The sequence below is a fragment of the Budorcas taxicolor genome, chromosome 1 (genome assembly GCF_023091745.1).
Source record: "Budorcas taxicolor isolate Tak-1 chromosome 1, Takin1.1, whole genome shotgun sequence".
NCBI lineage: Eukaryota > Metazoa > Chordata > Mammalia > Artiodactyla > Bovidae > Budorcas > Budorcas taxicolor.
This window is the reverse complement of record NC_068910.1, coordinates 8,824,536-8,842,690: the sequence shown is the minus strand read 5'-3', so window position 1 is coordinate 8,842,690 and position 18,155 is coordinate 8,824,536. Positions and strand designations below refer to the sequence as shown.

Genomic DNA, 18,155 nt, shown 5'->3' with positions numbered 1-18,155 from the left:
AAGCTCTAGTACTTTGGCTACCTCATGCAGAGTTGACTCACTGGAAAAGACTCTGATGCTGGGAGGGATTGGGGGCAGGAGGAGAAGGGGACTACCGAGGATGAGATGGCTGGATGGCATCACTGACTCGATGGATGAGAGTCTGAGTGAACTCTGGGAGATGGTGATGGACAGGGAGGCCTGGCGTGCTGCGATTCATGGGGTCGCAAAGAGTCGGACACGACTGAGCGACTGAACTGATCTGAACTGAGAGCCTCAAGGATATATCCTTAGACCCTGGACATTATGTACTGGATGTTTGCTAAGATCCCCTTCAACTCTGAGACGCTGGGGATCTATGTGGTGTTTGTGTGTGTGTGTGTGTGTGTGTGTGTGTGTGTGTGCTGCACTGTGTGACTTGAGTGTTCTTAGTTTCCTGACCGGAGATCCATCCTGAGCACCCAGCAGTGGAACCGCAGCGTCCTAATCACTGGATTGACAGGGATTACTGGTGATCTGTGTTTCCATCCTTGGTACCCTGAAACTGAAGGGAATGTTCTTTCCCATTGCAGGTGGACAAACAGCAAGTACCTGTACCTCAAGAAAGAATCAGGGCAGATCCATGTTTATACAAATAAGTTACCACATATGTGATTCAGTTCAGTCCACTCAGTCGTGTCCAACTCTTTGCAACCCCATGGACTGCAGCAAGCCAGGCCTCCCTGTCCATCATCAACTCTCAGAGTTTACTCATGTCCAAACTCATGTCCATTGAGTCAGTGATGCCATCCAACCCTCTCATCCTCTGTCAGCCCCTTCTCCTCCCACCTTCAATCTTTCCCAGCATCAGGGTCTTTTCAAATGAATCAGTTCTTCACATCAGGTGGCTAAAGTACTGGAGTTTCAGCTTCAGCATCAGTGCTTCCAGTGAACATTCAGGACTGAGTTCCCTTAGGATGGACTGGTTGGATCTCCTTGCAGTCCAAGGGGCTCTCAAGAGTCTTCTCCAGCACCATGGTTCAAAAGCATCAATTCTTTGGCGCTCAGCCTTCTTTATAGTCCAACTCTCACACCCATACATGACTACTGGAAAAATCATAGCCTTGACTAGACAGAACTTTGTTGGCAAAGTAATGTCTCTGCTTTTGAATATGCTGTCTAGGTTGGTCATAACTTTTCTTCCAAGGAGCAAATGTCCTTTAATTTCATGGCTGCAGTCACCATCTGCAGTGATTTTTGGAGCCCAAAAAGATAAAGTGTGACACTGTTTCCACTGTTTCCCCATCTATTTGCCATGAATTGATGGGACCAGATGCCATGATCTGTTTCCTAATGTTGAGTTTTAAACCAACTCTCTTCACTCTCCTCTTTCACTTTCGTCAAGAGGTTCTTTAGTTCATATGTGGCAAGTCCTGTTAATAGGTATATAAGAAGCGCAGGAGTGGGTATATGAATTGGAGGGGGCAGGCAGAAGGTCATCAAGCTCGGCAGGGGACTTGGAAGTAGCTGTGGCAGTATATAGCGAAGAGAACAGGGAACAGCATCCATGCTGATGGAGATGTTTCTGAGACAGAAGGAGTATCTGGTAGGCCTGAGAAAGGAGAAGGAAGGGGATAACTGAAATTGGTGTCTAGCTTGGAATACACAGAACATGATGACTCTATTATCTTATGGAGTGGAGCATTCTAACACTTCTGAATCTTCTTAGCCATTTTATGTCTAAGGAGCTCAAAGCCCAAAGCCAATTCTAGTCCTGAAGCCTGGGACATATCTAGGGGCTGATTATTCCAGGCAGCGGGAAGAAGGAACAAAGTAACTTTTTTAGCTCCCACCTGTGTGGTTCCCTACAACAGTTAAGTTCTTGCTTAGACCTGCAGTGGGCTATGGTGTGAAGTAATGCTAATTTCACCAGACAGGAAATCTATCTTATTCATCTTTGTACAGGTGCTCTTCACTGTGTGGCCCTTCCTGATATGCCAGTACTCAGTCAACATCTGTTGGATGAGTGAATTCAGGCTTGGCAATGGTAGTTCTACTTTGGAGTCTGGGTAAGGTGAGAGAGGGGGAAAGCCCTGTGTTTGGGCTAAGACACCTGACTTATTAATTGGTGTGTGATGTAGGCCAGTCATTTCAGTTAGCTGTGATTGTCCTAAAGTCCCTTCCAGTGCTCCAGATTCATAGTGCTATCCCTTTCTCACTTATCTTTTATTTAATTTTATTAAGTATAGTTGATATGCAATATTTTAATTTTCAAGTATATAATATAGTGAGTTAACATTTAAGTACATTACAAAATGATCACCACAATAAGACTAATAACCATCAAAATTATTTCAGTGTTTAGTAATTATTAACTATATCCCTTATGTTGTATATTACATTCCTGAGACTTAGTTGTAACTGGAAGTTCATACCTCTTAATCCTTTTCACCTGTTTTGCCCAACTCCCCACCCTCCTCCTTCTCTAGCAGTCATCAGTTCTGTGTATCTATGAACTCATTTCTGTTTTTGCTTTGTTTTGTTTTTTTAAATCCTATAGATAATTTAAACCATATGGTATTCATCTTTCTCTGTCTTGATTCATTTAATATAATACCCTCTGGGTCTGTTCCTGTTGCTGCAAATGACAAAATTTCATTTTTTCCAATGGCTGAGTAATATTCTATTGTATAAATATACCACACCTTTTTCATCCATTCATCTACTGATATGCACTTGCAATGAACATAGGGGTGCCTATATCTTTTCAACTTAGTGTTTTTATTTTCCTTGGGTAAATACCCCCCCTCCACTTATCCTTTTACTCCCCCTCCCTTTTTTTTTTTGGCAGCCTAGAAGGCATATGGGATCTTCGTTCCCCAACCAGGGATCAAACCTGCACCCCTTGCATTGAAAGCATGGAATCTTAACCACTGGACTGCCAGGGAAGCCCTCATCCTTTTAATCCCTTCATATATGTCTAGGCTCTTAAGCCTCCTTTACAGTCATTATGATATTAATTGTAAACTCTCTAAGTGCTTGTTGTTAGGCACCAACATAAGCACTTTGCATATATTAACACATTTGATCCACAAAACACTAATAAGGTAGGCACCATTATTATGCATTTTATAGTTGAGGAAACTGAGGTACAGAGAGATTATATATCTTCCACAAGCTCACAAGCTTGTAAGTAGCAGTGCTCAGGGAGTCCAGGTCAGAGTCCAGTTTTAACTACCTAAGTATGCTATCTCCAGGTCATCTTACCAGTAATTATGAGAGGCTGGTGATGTATACTCTCATTTTTTATATATAAGGCAACTGATGCTTAACTGCTTTACTGTTACACATCTAGAAAGTATCAGGGCTAGACCTCTGGCTTTCAACCAAGTCAGTGTTCTTTCTGGTAACCAGCCTGGTCTAGAAGTTGAGTATATGGCCCCTAGTGCCTGGTTGCGGAGAAGGCAATGGCAACCCACTCCAGTGCTCTTGCCTGGAAAATCCCATGGACGAAGGAGCCTGGTAGGCTGCAGTCCATGGGGTCGCTAAGAGTCGGGCACGACTGAGCGACTTCACTTTCACTTTTCACTTTCATGCATTGGAGAAGGAAATGGCAACCCACTCCAGTGTTCTTGCCTGGAGAATCCCAGGGATGGCGGAGGCTGGTGGGCTGCAGTCTATGGGGTCGAACAGAGTCGGACACGACTGAAGCGACTTAGCAGCAGTGTCTGGTTGACAGAGTTAAATCCCACTCTGTCAATTACTGGCTCGCTGACATTAGGTTAGTTCTGTGTTTGTTTTCTCATCTGTAAAATGAGAATGAGAACATGAATACCAACCGTACAGAATTGCGATGATTAAATGAGTTATTAGGTGTCGAGTGCCTGGAGCATAGTGAGCATTCAATAGGGTGTCAGCTATCACTTTTAAGTTCTGAACCAGCATTACCCAAAAGAAACACAATGTGAACCAAACAGTAATTCTATTTTTTTCCTAGTAGCCGCATTTTAAAAAGTAGTAAAAAATAAGCAAGATTATTTTAAACATTTTATTTGACCAAAGATGTACCAAACTGCAATCAATTTTCTAACGACCCACATTGTGATCAATTTAAGCTTAAAAATGAGCTAAGCCTCGAAATTTCGGTGTGTATTCTATACTTTATAGCACATCTCAGCTTGGACCAGCCACGTCACTTGGGACTGGTGGCAGAGCAGCCCGTGAGAGGCCCCCCAGTCGCGTCCTCATCCAGCAACAGTTCTTCACCGCGACCAGCCGGCCGGCGCCCTGGCCCCGCCCCGCGCCCCTCCCAAGTTACGTCATAGAACCCACTGGTCCTGCCGGCGGGGAGACCCGGGCCCGGCCGCGTGTACTGGGCCTCTCGTGTCTTCCCCTTTCCCCGCACTCAACTTCTAAAGGAAGCGACAACCAGCACACAGAGCAGCGGGGGAGGTCGGTCGGTCCTCCCGCCGCCCAGGGAGCAGCAGCAGCAGCGGGCTGGCGGGAGACGGGCGTCTGAAGACCCCTCGCGTACCTCGCCCGCCACTGCCCTCCTCCGCTCGGCCGCTACCCCGCCTAGGTCGAGGCGGCGGGGCCGGCCCCTATTGGCCCGCCGCGGGCCTCCGCCTGCCCCCTCGGCCCGCTTATTGGCCAAGGCCGCCGCGCCCGCGGGATAGGCGGCGGCGGCGCCCCTCCCTCGCGCGGGCCCTCAAGAGGGCGACGAGGAAGCGGCCGCCTCCCTGCGTCCCGCCCCTCGGGCTCGCTTGCTGGCTCCTGGCTCCTCCCGGCCCTCTCCCGGCTCCCTCCGGCTCCGGCTCCGGCGCGGCGGCGGCGGCGGCGGCGGCGGGTAGGTGCAGCGGCAGGCGGGGCCCGATCGGAGGAGCGGCTTCCTCACTGTCCCCGGGACTGCCCGAGCCTCCCCCGCGGTCGCCCGGGACCCCACCAGGCCCGCCCGAAGCAGGGAAGGGCGGTGGCCGCCGGCCTGCGGGACGCGGGGGCGGTCGGGCGAGGGGGGCCTGCGGGCGCGATCTTCCAAGTCTTGGAGGCACGATAAGGGGGTCCGCAGGGCGGGGCGGACCCAGAGAGTCTGGAGTGACGGGGCTGAGCCGCCTTTCTCAGGCGCGGGATTGGGGCTGAGCCGGGTGAGCGAGGGTCGGCTGCAGCCTGGGGCCCTGGGTGGGGCTCGGAGACACGGGAGAACTCAAAGGTTGTGCTGTGAAGCTTTTGACGGTCAGTTGAAGTGGGGCGGAGGTGAACCTCAGAGAGGGTGCTAGGCCAGGGAGTTACGGGAGGAGGTAGGGGGTAGTGGTCGAGAGAACGTGGCCCCAGGCTGGGCTCTCCCGGCGCGCGCTGCCCCAGCACAAGATTTGGGGAGTAAGCATGTGTCTGGCTGCGGGAGTGCGCATGGGTCGCTGTAAAGCCCGCGGATGCGAGGATAGGACCGGGAGGGGAGTTAGAAACGTTACCCAGAACGGAGATTGTGATTTAGCACATGGGCCAGGTTCTCCACTAGTGTGTTGCTTGAGCTGTTCTTTGGAGAAATTACTCCTTGGGCGGGGTGGGGTTGGGGGGGAAAGGAAGTGTTAGGGTTTTTGCTTTCATCCTGGAATGGGTAAAGGGAATGCATTTGGTGCTTTGGGGAGGAGACAGGATTACGTTTAGCTTTGTGTTTTAGGACCCAGACCCAGAGTGAAACGTGCTTCTCAGGATAGTGTTACCCAGCTTTCTCCCGGGAACCCCCTCTTCTCCCCTCCCTCCTCGGTCCAGTTACATTGTTGCTCCCCAGGGCCTCTCGATTCCTTTTCCCTGGCTCCCTAGGATTGCTGTGTTTCTTGCTCTGTGTGTGTCCCGCCCATTTCCCTGCTGCTGCACTTTTGGCAACTGCCCCTGCTCTTTCCCAGGGATGGTTGTGGCATTGCATCAGGGGATATTTGTGCTTGTAATTTGCTCACTCAGCCCAGGAAGAGGGAGAATAGTATGCTGCAGAGATGGGGGCTGGGGGAGGGGGAGGTGGTGCTGGGCAGACAGAGAAATGGGTGTGGTGAGGGAATACAGCTGCTCTAGGCCTATAGGGTAACACTGCCCAGTCATCAGCTCAAAGAGATTCAAAGAGCGGCAGCAGCAGCTATTTTTATAAATCAGTCCTGAATCCAAGCTGAGCACATGGATTTAGAGTGAACAGTTGTCATGCTCTAACTATTAAGGGCTGGGTGTTTGGTCGACAACACTAGAGTTGCTAAGCAGGAGACTCCTGTACAGTGCAGGGGGTACTTTACTTGCAACGTTTTAACTTTGCTTTTTTCAACTCTCTTGTACAGCACGTCTCTCTTCTGGGGGTGTCTTTTAAATTGTTGTGGTTTGACGGTCCATACTGCTGCTTTTTAAATGAAATGTTTTTACCTCAGTTATACGCTTGCTTTCAAATATGGCTTAAGTAGAATAAAGCTATCACTTCTTGAGTACTTGCTGTCTGCCAGGCACTAGTTGTAGGTGTTTATTTCTAGGTGAGGAAATTGAGACTGATGGAAATCAGAGGTCACACAGATTAAGTGGCATCCACACCAGGGTCCTTCTGACTCCCACACAGTAGTTCAGAAACTGTAGGTTCACACAGGGGTGATTCAAACACTTGAGAATTTATTCGTGCAAAGTAATCTCACTGGAGAATGATAATCCAGATATCAATTTATTTACGTCCGAAGTTTTAAGTGCCATATGAACAACTGGCATTAATTACCTACAGGCCCAGGACACCTCCTTTGTTTCTGGGCAGGCAAATCAGTAATAAGAGTGCAGTTGATTATAGAATTGAAACTAAGAGCACTGGATGTTCTTAGGGAATGTTTTAATCAAGTTACAGAAGCCTAGTGGGTCAGCCTTCTTTCTGCATTGTGCTAACTCACATATTTACTCACATATTTATGTTGGACAGTGCTGGGGAGAGGAGATTCTAACACATTTCCTCACTGTCTCAGTTTTTTTTTTTGTAATAGATAATTTTATTTACTTATTGTTGGGCAGGGACTTTTTCTAGCTTGGGCGAGAGGGGGCTACTCCGTAGTTGCAGTGCGTAAACTTCTCGTTGAGTTGGCTTCTCTTGGTGCCTAACACTGTCTCTAGGTACTGGGGGTTTCAGCAGTTGTGGTACCCAGGCTCTAGAGCACAGCCTTAATAGATGTGGTGCACAGGCTTAGTTGCTCCGTGGCGTGTGGGATATTCCTGGATCAGGGATCAAGGATCTAACCTATATGTCCTCCATTGACAGGTGGATTCCTTACCACTGAGCCACCAAGGAAGCCTCTTCAGTTTTTTAAGGTGTCTCTGCATATATTTGTCATCCCAGCATATATTTACTTGAGTTAAAATCCCCAAATTTATAAATATGCTTATATTACATATTTCAAAAGTCATTTTCCATTGTTTGGTGACAGTGAAGGAAACACCTGGATTTTCTTAGGTTTACGTGGCTTGGCTTTATTTTTTTAGAGGGTATAAAAATGTTCGTGTACTAATTGGCTTTCAAGGGAGAGAGTGACAAGTTTGTCAAACGTTATCAGAGTGGCTTGAGAACAGGGAAAGATGCTTGCAGTTTTAATTTTGGGTGTAGAGTGGGGGTGGGTGGGGATGAGCATTCCTTTGTGTGGTTTGAACCTCCCACCTACACCAAGATAGGTGGCTTAGTTTTAAAGATGTGGTTCCTATTGATCTTAGGGTCTTGTTCTTTTCTTCCCTGATCTTGTCTCTGAACTTGGTGATCCATCCTTTGGCTGTGTAAACTTTTGCTGTTGACACTTCAAACTTTTGGCATCACTATTCTCCTTTTCCTGTTTATTTTAAAGTATTAATCATCACTTGTTGATATGTAGGTTTTACTTTTCCTTAAAAAGCAAGGACATCTGAAAGGAACATTTTGAAGTTGTCTTGATATAGTTCATATGGTTTGCTCAATTTGAAAAGGAAACCGAGTAGGTATCTCTGATTTCTTTGTCCTTCTAAATGGCATTCTTAGAACCAGACTGTGTGTGTGTGTGCGCTCAGTCAGTCTTGTCCAGCTTTTTCCGACTTCATGGTCTATCACCAAGCTTCTGCATTGGCAGGCAGTTTCTTTACCACTGTGCCACCTGGGAAGCCCCCTAGAACCAGCTCACTGTGACAGCCTTATTGCTTGAAGTGAGTGTGTTGAGGACAATTAGGGTCAAGAAAGGGGATCAAGCAAATATATATTGTACCCACTACCTTCAGTTTCTTGGTTTCCTCTTGCCTTTAACACTTGACACTTTTGAAGAGTAGTGATCATTTGTAGAGTGTTCCTGAATTTGAGTTTTCTGTTTTTTGTTGTTTTGTTTTCTTTTGATTAGTCTGAGATTAAGCATTTTAGCGAAGAATATCAGGGAGATAGTATGGCCTTCCTGTCACACATTTTGTATCAGATGCTATCTGATATCATCATGGCTTATTGCTGATATTAACTTTAGCAACTTGATTTTAGTGACTTGGCTGCCTGGTTTTTTATAAAGTGACTCTTTTTCCGTTTCCTTACTTCATTTGTTAGAAGCTAGAAATGAGTCACCGAGTCAAGCCCACACTCCAGGGCAAGGGAATTTAAACTCCACCTCCTGAGTATCAAAGAATTTGTGAGCATATGTTAAAACCACCCACAGTAATTAGTTAATATCTCTGAGAGGCTATACAAAGATCTGATTTTTTTCTGAAAGTTTCATCCTCTAATGTCAGTGAAACGCCCACAGCAGCAATTACTGTGCTGTTGTACCGGTGATTTTCTGTTTCTCTCATTCCTCCTACATTATTGTTTGGAATTCTTCTGTAAGAAAGATTTGTGTTTTTTTCCTCCCATTTACTTAATTTAATCATTTACTGTGGATTAATGAATATTTTTCCCCCTCTGGGTTGTATTTCATTGTATAAATCCTTCTAGCTTTGACCATTTGGCACCTATGTTCTTTTGACACATCCCTCCTACCCTGTCCCTTTTTTTTTTTTTTTTGAGCATATTTTTACTTTCTGATATCACAGATGCCCCAGTCTGATCTTGTATTTTCTCTGCCTCAGTCCTAGAATCAACCATTTCTCCTGGTTTCTTATATTGGAGAAAAATATTTAGAAACCAAGATCTGGTTTCTAAATGAACTGGGTGTTCATTTACTCATTGCTACTGGGATATTACTGCTTCTTGACAGGAGATATATTTATGTATACCGACCCAGGTATAGACATCTGATTTTTGTTTTTTTTGGCCACCCCTCACGGAGTATTAGTTCCCTGAACCTGTGCCTTCAACAGTGAAAGGACAGAGTCCTAAGCACTGGACCACCAGGGAATTCCCTACACATACCTGTTTCTGTATCTATCTGTATATAAATATAAACATGGATTCATGCTGGTTTCTCTGACTCTAATCCAGCATCACAGAGTTCATTGTAGCATTCCCCTCCTTGCTTATTTGTAATTTCTTTCTTTGACAGTGAGATACTTGGTTCTTATTATTTATAATAGATTTAGTTACTAGTTCAACCCTAATATATAAAGTAGGAAAGTAAAGTAAAATACAGGGTTTTCTTTTCGTATTTCTTTTTTTAAAATTTAACTTTTAACTGGAATATAGTTGATTTACAATATTGTGTTAGTTTCAGGTGGAAAGTACAGTTTCAACTGTCACCTGAGGTAAATTCCAAAGCATCTTGCAGTTAACCGATTTAAATTATATTCCTATAATATTGGTATTTTAAATTACTTTTTTTCAGTTCCAGTGGAGAGATGAAATCATTTGCCCCTGGCCAAACAGGGAATGAGTGACTTTAGCTGAAATAGGTGACCTGTTCTCACTCCCAAGGATAAGCTTAATCCCAAGCAAAACAATCTCTTCATAGCAGGTATCTTGACTACCTTTGTCCCTTCTTGGTGGGATTGTTCCTTTAATTAACAAAGTTCTTGGGTTTTATTTTTATTTTTATTTTTTTTCCTGGGTTTTATGTTTAAATTTTAAACTTTGGGAGTGTTGAGAGCAAGAACAGTTACTTTACTGGACTTCTTTCTACTTGCAGAATCATAAACTTGGAAGAGATCTTAGAGATAATCTAATGCAGCTTTCCACACAGTACAGGTGAATCCTCCAGCCCTGTCTTTTCATAAGTACTCCCCTAGATAGGGATTTCACAGCTGGTGGCTATCAATTCCAGGTTTGCAAATTTGTTGTTTTAGGAAGACTTCCTTGATCATGACCTCAGAGGTGCCTCCCCGTAGCTTTTATTTACTGGTTCTACTTTTGCTGTCTACAGTTATCCCCTGTAGATCCAGTGTCCACTTTACAGCTATTCAGTGACAGTTATTTTGTCCTACTTAAATTTTTTCTTTTCCAGCCTAAACAGTTTTTTCCTTCTAGCCACGTCTTCTGAAATGTGCTATCTAAACTTTTTACCATGTTGGGCATGCTGCAGTTTGTCACATATGTTCTGTCCTCAAGAGCTTCCCTGGTGGGTCAGACGGTTCAATCTTGGGAGACCCAGTTTCTATCCCTGGGTGGGGAAGATCGTCTGAAGAAGGGAATGGCAACTCATTCCCCATTCTTCCCTGGAGAACTCTATGGACAGAGGAGCCTTGTTCACTAGAGTTCCTGCGGTCGCAGAGTCCTGACACAACTAAGCCACTAACAACACACACAGATACTACTGTATTAGGCCTTGGAGGTAAAGTGGTTAAGGAGTTAAAAATGATCCCTGCCCTTAGGGAGCTTAGTTTCCATATGTGCTGCTCCAGAATAAATTAGGTTCTTTTTTCTTCCAATATCCACTTTTTTTCAGTGTAAGTTTATACTTGTCTGGTAGTAAGCGCATCTTTAGGTCTTTTTTTCTCTAGAGCTGCGGTTAACCAGTCTTTGTCCTTGGTTGGTTTCTTGAAACTATGTATAGAACTTCTTTACACTCCTATAAGTGAAGTCGCTCAGTCGTCTCCAACTCTTTGCGACCTCAGGGACTGTAGCCTACCACATTCCTCTGTCCATGGGATTTCCCAGTCAGGAGTACTGGAGTGGGGTGCCATTTCCTTCTCCAGAGGATCTTCCCGACCCAGGGATCAAACCCGGGTCTCCCACATTGTAGGCAGACACTTTACCATCTGACCCACCAGTACACTCATATCCTTTCTGTAATTCCTGTATTCTCTCCATTGTTCCATAGGGGACCTTTTGGATCCTGATTCCATTCTCTTTGCTTTATTTATCCTTTCTATATCTGTAACTTTGATATGTTCTTTCTTTATTTTTATTTGAATAGATTAATATTCAGCTAGAGAATTTCAAGATCAGGTCCTGAAGTGAAGTGAAGTATTTCCAAAAGAGATCTTGTTTCTTATTTTCTGCTATAGTTTGTGTGCAAAATTGTAATTAAAATATTTTACATCTTACTACTCTAAAGGCACAGCTAGTTTCCTTCAAACGGTAGTTAATGATTACTGATTGAAGTTAGTTTATAAGGTTTTTTTTTATTATGACAAAGTATAGATTCTGACTTATAAATGACTCACATATAAAAGTTACAGCCTCTCTCTCATCCTTCACCCCACCCCCACCCCACATATGTTGAGACTGTCATGAAAAAACTTAAAAAGCTTTTACAGAAGATTATACTATATTCTTAAAAAGGAAAAAAAAAGGAAAAATTTCGGGGAGATTGGGGATAGGTGATGAGTAGAGAGACCCTTAAGAAAAAGTTTGCTTCATTAAAGTTGTTGCTATTAAATTGTCTGAAATTCTCAGATATCATTTTGCTGTCTGTCTGAAATTCTATGATATCTTTTTTTTTTTTTGCTGTTAAACTGTCTGAAGTTCTGAGATATTTAGATTATAACCCATTTTCTCTTTTAGGAATAGAAACACACAGGAAGATTCTAGACAGCTCTCAATTGTTTTCTTATAGGTAGAACATATTGGAGAAATGTGTATTCAGATCCTTCATCCATTTTAAATTAGGTTATTTGTTTATAATCCATGAACTTTAAGAGTTCTTTATATATTCTAGATATAAATCCTTTGTCAGATATATTTGTTATAGTATGACAGTATTAGCACTGAACCAGGTGTCAAAAGACAAGAGTTTAGGTCCCAACTCTATCACAAAAGAGTTCTGAAGTCTGGGGCAACTCAGTGAACCTTTTTATTTACAGAATCAGGGTGCTGATCATACCTATCTCACAGGGTTGTTGTGAGAATTAAGAGATAAGTGAATGGGGAAGGCTCCCTTTAAAATGCTAGTGAGATACTGCCTAGTGGTCCAAGTAAAACTATAATCTTGGTGGATGTGGAATTGGTGGTGTTCGGTGTTTTCAGTGGGATTTGCATTGCCTCTAAAAGCTTCATTTTACCATATATATGGTAAATTGGCTGTGAAACGATGAAATCATAGACTCATTAAACTACTGTGAGGCCCGGAATAATTGTCTTCTTTGAGGTCACATACCACAAAGCTGAGTCAGGACTTGAACTTTAATTTCTAGCATTCTTTTTACTATGTTCAGCTTAATAGCACAGCTCCTTCTGAATCTTCTTTGCACATAGCATTGTGATAAGTGCTGGGGGTGATTTGGGTGTGTGTGGTGTGTTTGTGTGTAGATACATGTTTTAATTTTTTGAGCGGGTAACACTGAAAGTGGATTGGCTGGTTTGGAGGGTAGGTGTATATTTAACCTTTAAAGAAATTGCCCTGCAAATAGCTTCCTCATTACCTTCTTTCTAGATTCCATATATATGTGTTCAGTTCAGTTCAGTTGCTCAGTCGTGTCCAACTCTTTGCAACGCTATGGACTGCCGCACACCAGGCCTCCCTGTCCATGACCAACTCCCAGAGTTTACCCAAACTCGTCCATTGAGTCAGTGATGCCATCCAACCATCTTATCCTCTGTCGTCCCCTTCTCCCACCTTCAATCTTTCCCAGCGTCACGGTCTTTGCAAATGAGACAGCTCTTTGCATCAGGTGGCCAAAGGATTGGAGTTTCAGCTTCAACATCAGTCCTTCCAATGAACACTCAGGACTGATCTCCTTTAGGATGGACTGGTTGGATCTCCTTGCAGTCCAAGGGACTCTCAAGAGTCTTCTCCAGCACCACAGTTCAAAAGCATCAATTCTTCGGTGCTCAGCTTTCTTTATAGTCCAACGCTCACATCCATACATGACTACTGGAAAAACCATAGCCTTGACTAGAGGGAACTTTGTTGGCAAAGCAAAGTCTCTGTTTCTTAATATGCTGTCTAGGTTGGTCATAACTTTCCTTCCAAGAAGTCAGCGTCTTTTAATTTCATGGCTGCAGTCACCATCTGGAGTGATTTTGGAGCCCAAGAAAGCAAAGTCAGTCACTGTTTCCACTGTTTCCCCATCTATTTGCCATGAAGTGATGGGACTGGATGCCATGATCTTAGTTTTCTGAATGTTGAGCTTTAAGCCAACTTTTTCACTCTCCTCTTTCACTTTCATCAAGAGGCATTTTAGTTCCTCTTCACTTTCTGCCAGAAGGGTGGTGTCATCTGCATATCTGAGGTTATTGATATTTCTCCCGGCAATCTTGATTCCAGCTTGTGCTTCACCCAGCCCAGCGTTTCTCATGATGTCCTCTGCATATAAGTTAAATAAGCAGGGTGACAATATACAGCCTTGACGTACTCCTTTTCCTATTTGGAACCAGTCTGTTGTTCCATGTCCAGTTCTAACTGTTGCTTCCTGACCTGCATACAGGTTTCTCAAGAGGCAGGTCAGGTGGTCTGGTATTCCTACCTCTTGAAGAATTTTCCACAGTTTGTTGTGGTCCACACAGTCAAAGGCTTTGGTATAGTCAATAAAGCAGAAATCGATGTTGCTTTCAAGGAACTCTCTTGCTTTTTTGATGATCCAGTGGATGTTGGCAATTTGATTTCTGGTTCCTCTGCCTTTTCTAAAACCAGCTTGAACATCTGGAAGTTCATGGTTCACATATTGCTGAACCCTGGCTTGGAGAACGTTGAGCATTACTATACTAGTGTGTGAGATGAGTGCTGTTGTGAAGTAGTTTGAGCATTCTTTGGCATTGCCTTTCTTTGGAATTGGAATGAAAACTGACCTTTTCCAGTCCTGTGGCCACTGCTGAGTTTTCCAAATTTGCTGGCATATTGAGTGCAGCACTTTCACAGCATCATCTTTCAGGATTTGAAATAGCTCAACTGGAATTCCATGACCTCCACTAGCTTTGTTCGTAGTGATGCTTTCTAAGGCCCACTTGACTTCACATTCCTGGATGTCTGGCTCTAGGTGAGTGATCACACCATCATGATTATCTGGGTCGTGAAGATCTTTTTTGTACAGTTCTTCTGTGTATTCTCGCCACCTCTTCTTAATATCTTCTGCTTCTGTTAGGTCCCTACCATTTTTGTCCTTTCTTGAGCCCCTCTTTGCCTGAAATGTTCCTTTGGGATCTCTGATTTTCTTGAAGAGATCTCTAGCCTTTCCCATTCTGTTGTTTTCCTCTATTTCTTTGCACTGATCACCAAGGAAGGCTTTCTTATCTCTCCTCGCTATTCTTTGGAACTCTGCATTCATATGCGTGTATCTTTCCTTTTCTCCTTTGCCTTTAGCTTCTCTTCTTTTCTCAGCTATTTGTAAGGCCTCCTCAGACAGCCATTTTGCTTTTTTGCATTTCTTTTTCTTGAAGATAGTCTTGATCCCTGTATCCTGTACAATGTCACAAACCTCCGTCTGTAGTTCATCAGGCACTCTATCAGATCTAGTCCCTTAAATCTATTTCTCACTTTCACTGTATAATCATAAGGGATTTGATTTAGGTCATACCTGAATGGTCTAGTGGTTTTCCCTACTTTCTTCAATTTAAGTCTGAATTTGGCAATAAGGAGTTCATGACCTGAGCCACAGTTAGCTCCCAGTCTTGCTTTTGCTGACTTTATAGAGCTTCTCCATCTTTGGCTGCAAAGAATATAATCAGTCTGATTTCAGTGTTGACCATCTGGTGATGTCCATGTGTAAAGTCTTTTCTTGTGTTGTTGTAAAAGGGTGTTTGCTATGACCACTAGACCATTCAGGTATGACCTAAATCAAACCCCTTATGATTATACAGTGGAAGTGAGATAGATTTAAGGGACTAAATCTGATAGAGTGCCTGATGAACTTTGGACGGAGGTTTGTGAGATTGTACAGGATACAGTGCGTTCTCTTGGTAAAACTCTATTAGCCTTTGTTCTGCTTCATTCCGTACGCCAAGGCCAAATATGCCTGTTACCCCAGGTGTTTCTTGACTTTCTATTTTTGCATTCCAGTCCCCTATAATGAAACGGACATCTTTTTTGGGTGTTAGTTCTAAAAGGTCTTGTAGGTCTTCATAGAACCATTCAGCTTCTTCAGCGTTACTGGTTGGGGTATAGACTTGGATTACTGTGATATTGAATGGTTTGCCTTGGAAATGAACAGAGATCATTCTGTCGTTTTTGAGATTGCATCCAAGTACTGCATTTCGGACTCTTTTGTTGACCATGATGGCTACTCCATTTTTTCTAAGGGATTCCTGCCCACGATAGTAGATATAATGGTCATCTGAGTTAAATTCACCTATTCCAGTCCATTTTAGTTTGCTGATTCCTAGAATGTCAACGTTCACTCTTGCCATCTCCTGTTTGACCACTTCCAATTTGCCTTGATTCATGGACCTAACATTCCAGGTTCCTATGCAATATTGCTCTTTACAGCATTGGACTTTACTTCCATCACCAGTCACATCCACAACTGGGTATTGTTTTTCTTTGGCTCCATCCCTTCATTCTTTCTGGAGTTATTTCTCCACTGATCTCTAGTAGCATATTGGGCACCTACCGACCTGGGGAGTTCCTCTTTCAGTATCTTATCGTTTTGCCTTTTCATACTGTTCGTGGGGTTCTCAAGGCAAGAATACTGAAGTGGCTTGCCATTTCCTTCTCTAGTGGACCACATTTTGTCAGACTTTTCCACCATGACCCATCCGCCTTGGGTGGCTCCACACAGCATGGCTTAGTTTCATAGAGTTAGACAAGGCTGTGGTCCTAGTGTGATTAGATTGTCTAGTTTTCTGTGATTATGGTTTCAGTGTGTCTGCCCTCTGATGCCCTCTCGCAACACATACCGTCTTACTTGATTTTCTCTTACCTTGGATGTGGGGTATCTCTTCTCAGCTGCTACAGCAAAGCGCAGCCACTGCTCCTTACCTTGGACGAGGGATATCTCCTCATGGCCGCCCCTCCTGACCTTGAGGAGGAGGAGTAGCTCGTCTTGGCCCTCCTGCGCCCGCATAGCCACTGCTCCTTGGACGTGGGGTTGCTCCTCTTCGCTGCCGCCTCGGGTGTGGGGTAGCTCCTCCCCGTAGCAGCCTAGCACTCTTGGCCCTATTCCATCATAGAGCCTGGACTTCCCTGGTGGCTCAGATGGTAAAGTGTCTACCTACAATGCGGAAGACCCAGATTCAATCCCCAGGTCGGGCAGATCTCCTGGAGAAAGAAATGGCAACCCACTCCAGTATTCTCGCATGGAAAACCCCATGGACGGAGGAGCCTGGTAGGCTACAGTCCATGGGGTCGCAAAGAGTCAGCCACGACTGAGCGACTTCACCCTCACCTTCACTAATCATAAAGTCAGCTGATGTTGCACCTAGATTTTCAGATCAGGTGTTCATGCAGGGGAACTTAGAAAAGACAACTGTTTTATTGTTTTTAAATGAAGTGACAACACAGGTCCCTATATACATTTTTTCCCTTCAATTAATGAATGGCTTGGATCTTTTTAGTAAAATTAGAGACTTTCTTGTTATTGAATGACAATTTTGTCAGGTAAAGGATCTTCAGTTCAGTTGCTCAGTCGTGTCCAACTTTTGCGACCCCATGAGCTGCAGCACGCCAGGCCTCCCTGTCCAACACCAACTCCTGGAGCCCACCCAAATAGTCTTCCCTGTAGCTTAAATAGTAAAGAATCTTCCTGCAGTACAGGAGAAGGCGATGGCACTCCACTCCAGTGCTTTTGCCTGGAAAATCCCATGGGCAGAGGAGCCTGGTAGGCTGCAGTCCATGGTGTCACTAAGAGTCGCACATGACTGAAATGTCGTGTCACTAAGAGTTGGACACGACTGAAGTGACTTAGCAGCAGCAGCAGTACAGGAGACCTCGGTTTGATCCCTAGGTCGGGAAGATCCTCTGGAGAAGGGAATGGCAATCCCCAGTATTCTTGCCAGGAGAATCCCATGGACAGAGTAGCCTTGTTGGCTACAGTCTGTGGGATCACAAAGAGAACACGACTGAGACTAATGCTACGCTTTGTCAGGTAAAAAGGGCTGTGTTCATACGTAATAGAGACGGTCACCAATTATGACAGTTATTCTTAAAAACAGACCAATAAATCGATCGAGAGGTGAGTTGTTGGAACAAGATATAACGACTTTAATCAGAAAGCTAGCAGACCAAAAAGATGGCAGACTAACATCTCAAAAAACTATCTTCTGGGCTACCCTGGTTGCTCAGTGGTAAAGAATTCGCTGGCCAAGGCAGGAGACATGGGTTTGATCCCTGATCCGGCAAGACCCCATATGCCCTGGAGCAACGAAGCCTGTGCGGCACAGCTACTGAAGCCCTGGCTCCCTAAAGCCCGCACTCTGCAACAAGAGAAGCCACCACAAGGAGAAGCCTGGGCACTGCAAACGGAGATTAACCCCCACTCGCCTCAACTAGAGAAAAGCCTGCACAGCAACAAAGACCCACCACAGCCAAAGATAAATAAAATTACATATTGAAAAACCCGTCTTCCCTCAGTCTGAATTTGGACTCCTTTTGTATACAGGAGAGGGAGGGGCCGTCTGGGCACTGACCAGTGGTTGAGCAGAACCACTAAGGTTGCTGGTTGATAGTCGCTGGCAAACGGTTGCTTGCTTGGGGGAGGAGCCCACTGGGCACTGACCAGTGGCTGAGGAGAACCACTACCGGTCGCTGGTTGACAGTTGCTCACTAACGGTTGCTTGCTTGGGGGAGGTGCTCATTGTGGCACCAACCAATGGCTGAGCAGGACCACTAACGGTTGCTGGTTGACAGTTGCTCCCTAACGGCTGCTCCAGCAGCTATCAATGTGTGCACTGGCCTTGATGCCTCTATACTCTGAGCAGAAAGATGGGACACCAGAAAGTGACCAGGACCTCT

At 44.5% G+C, this 18,155-nt stretch overlaps 1 protein-coding gene across 1 annotated transcript in view; it reads left to right on the top strand.

The window, feature by feature from the left end:
• The first annotated feature begins 4,671 nt into the window (after positions 1-4,671).
• MAP4 (microtubule associated protein 4) overlaps positions 4,672-18,155 on the top strand; it is a 153,486-nt gene continuing 140,002 nt past the window's right edge. Inside the window, exon 1 of the mRNA XM_052647596.1 lies at positions 4,672-4,804. The gene's annotated coding sequence lies outside the window, so the exon portion shown is untranslated. The remainder of the gene's footprint in view (positions 4,805-18,155) is intronic.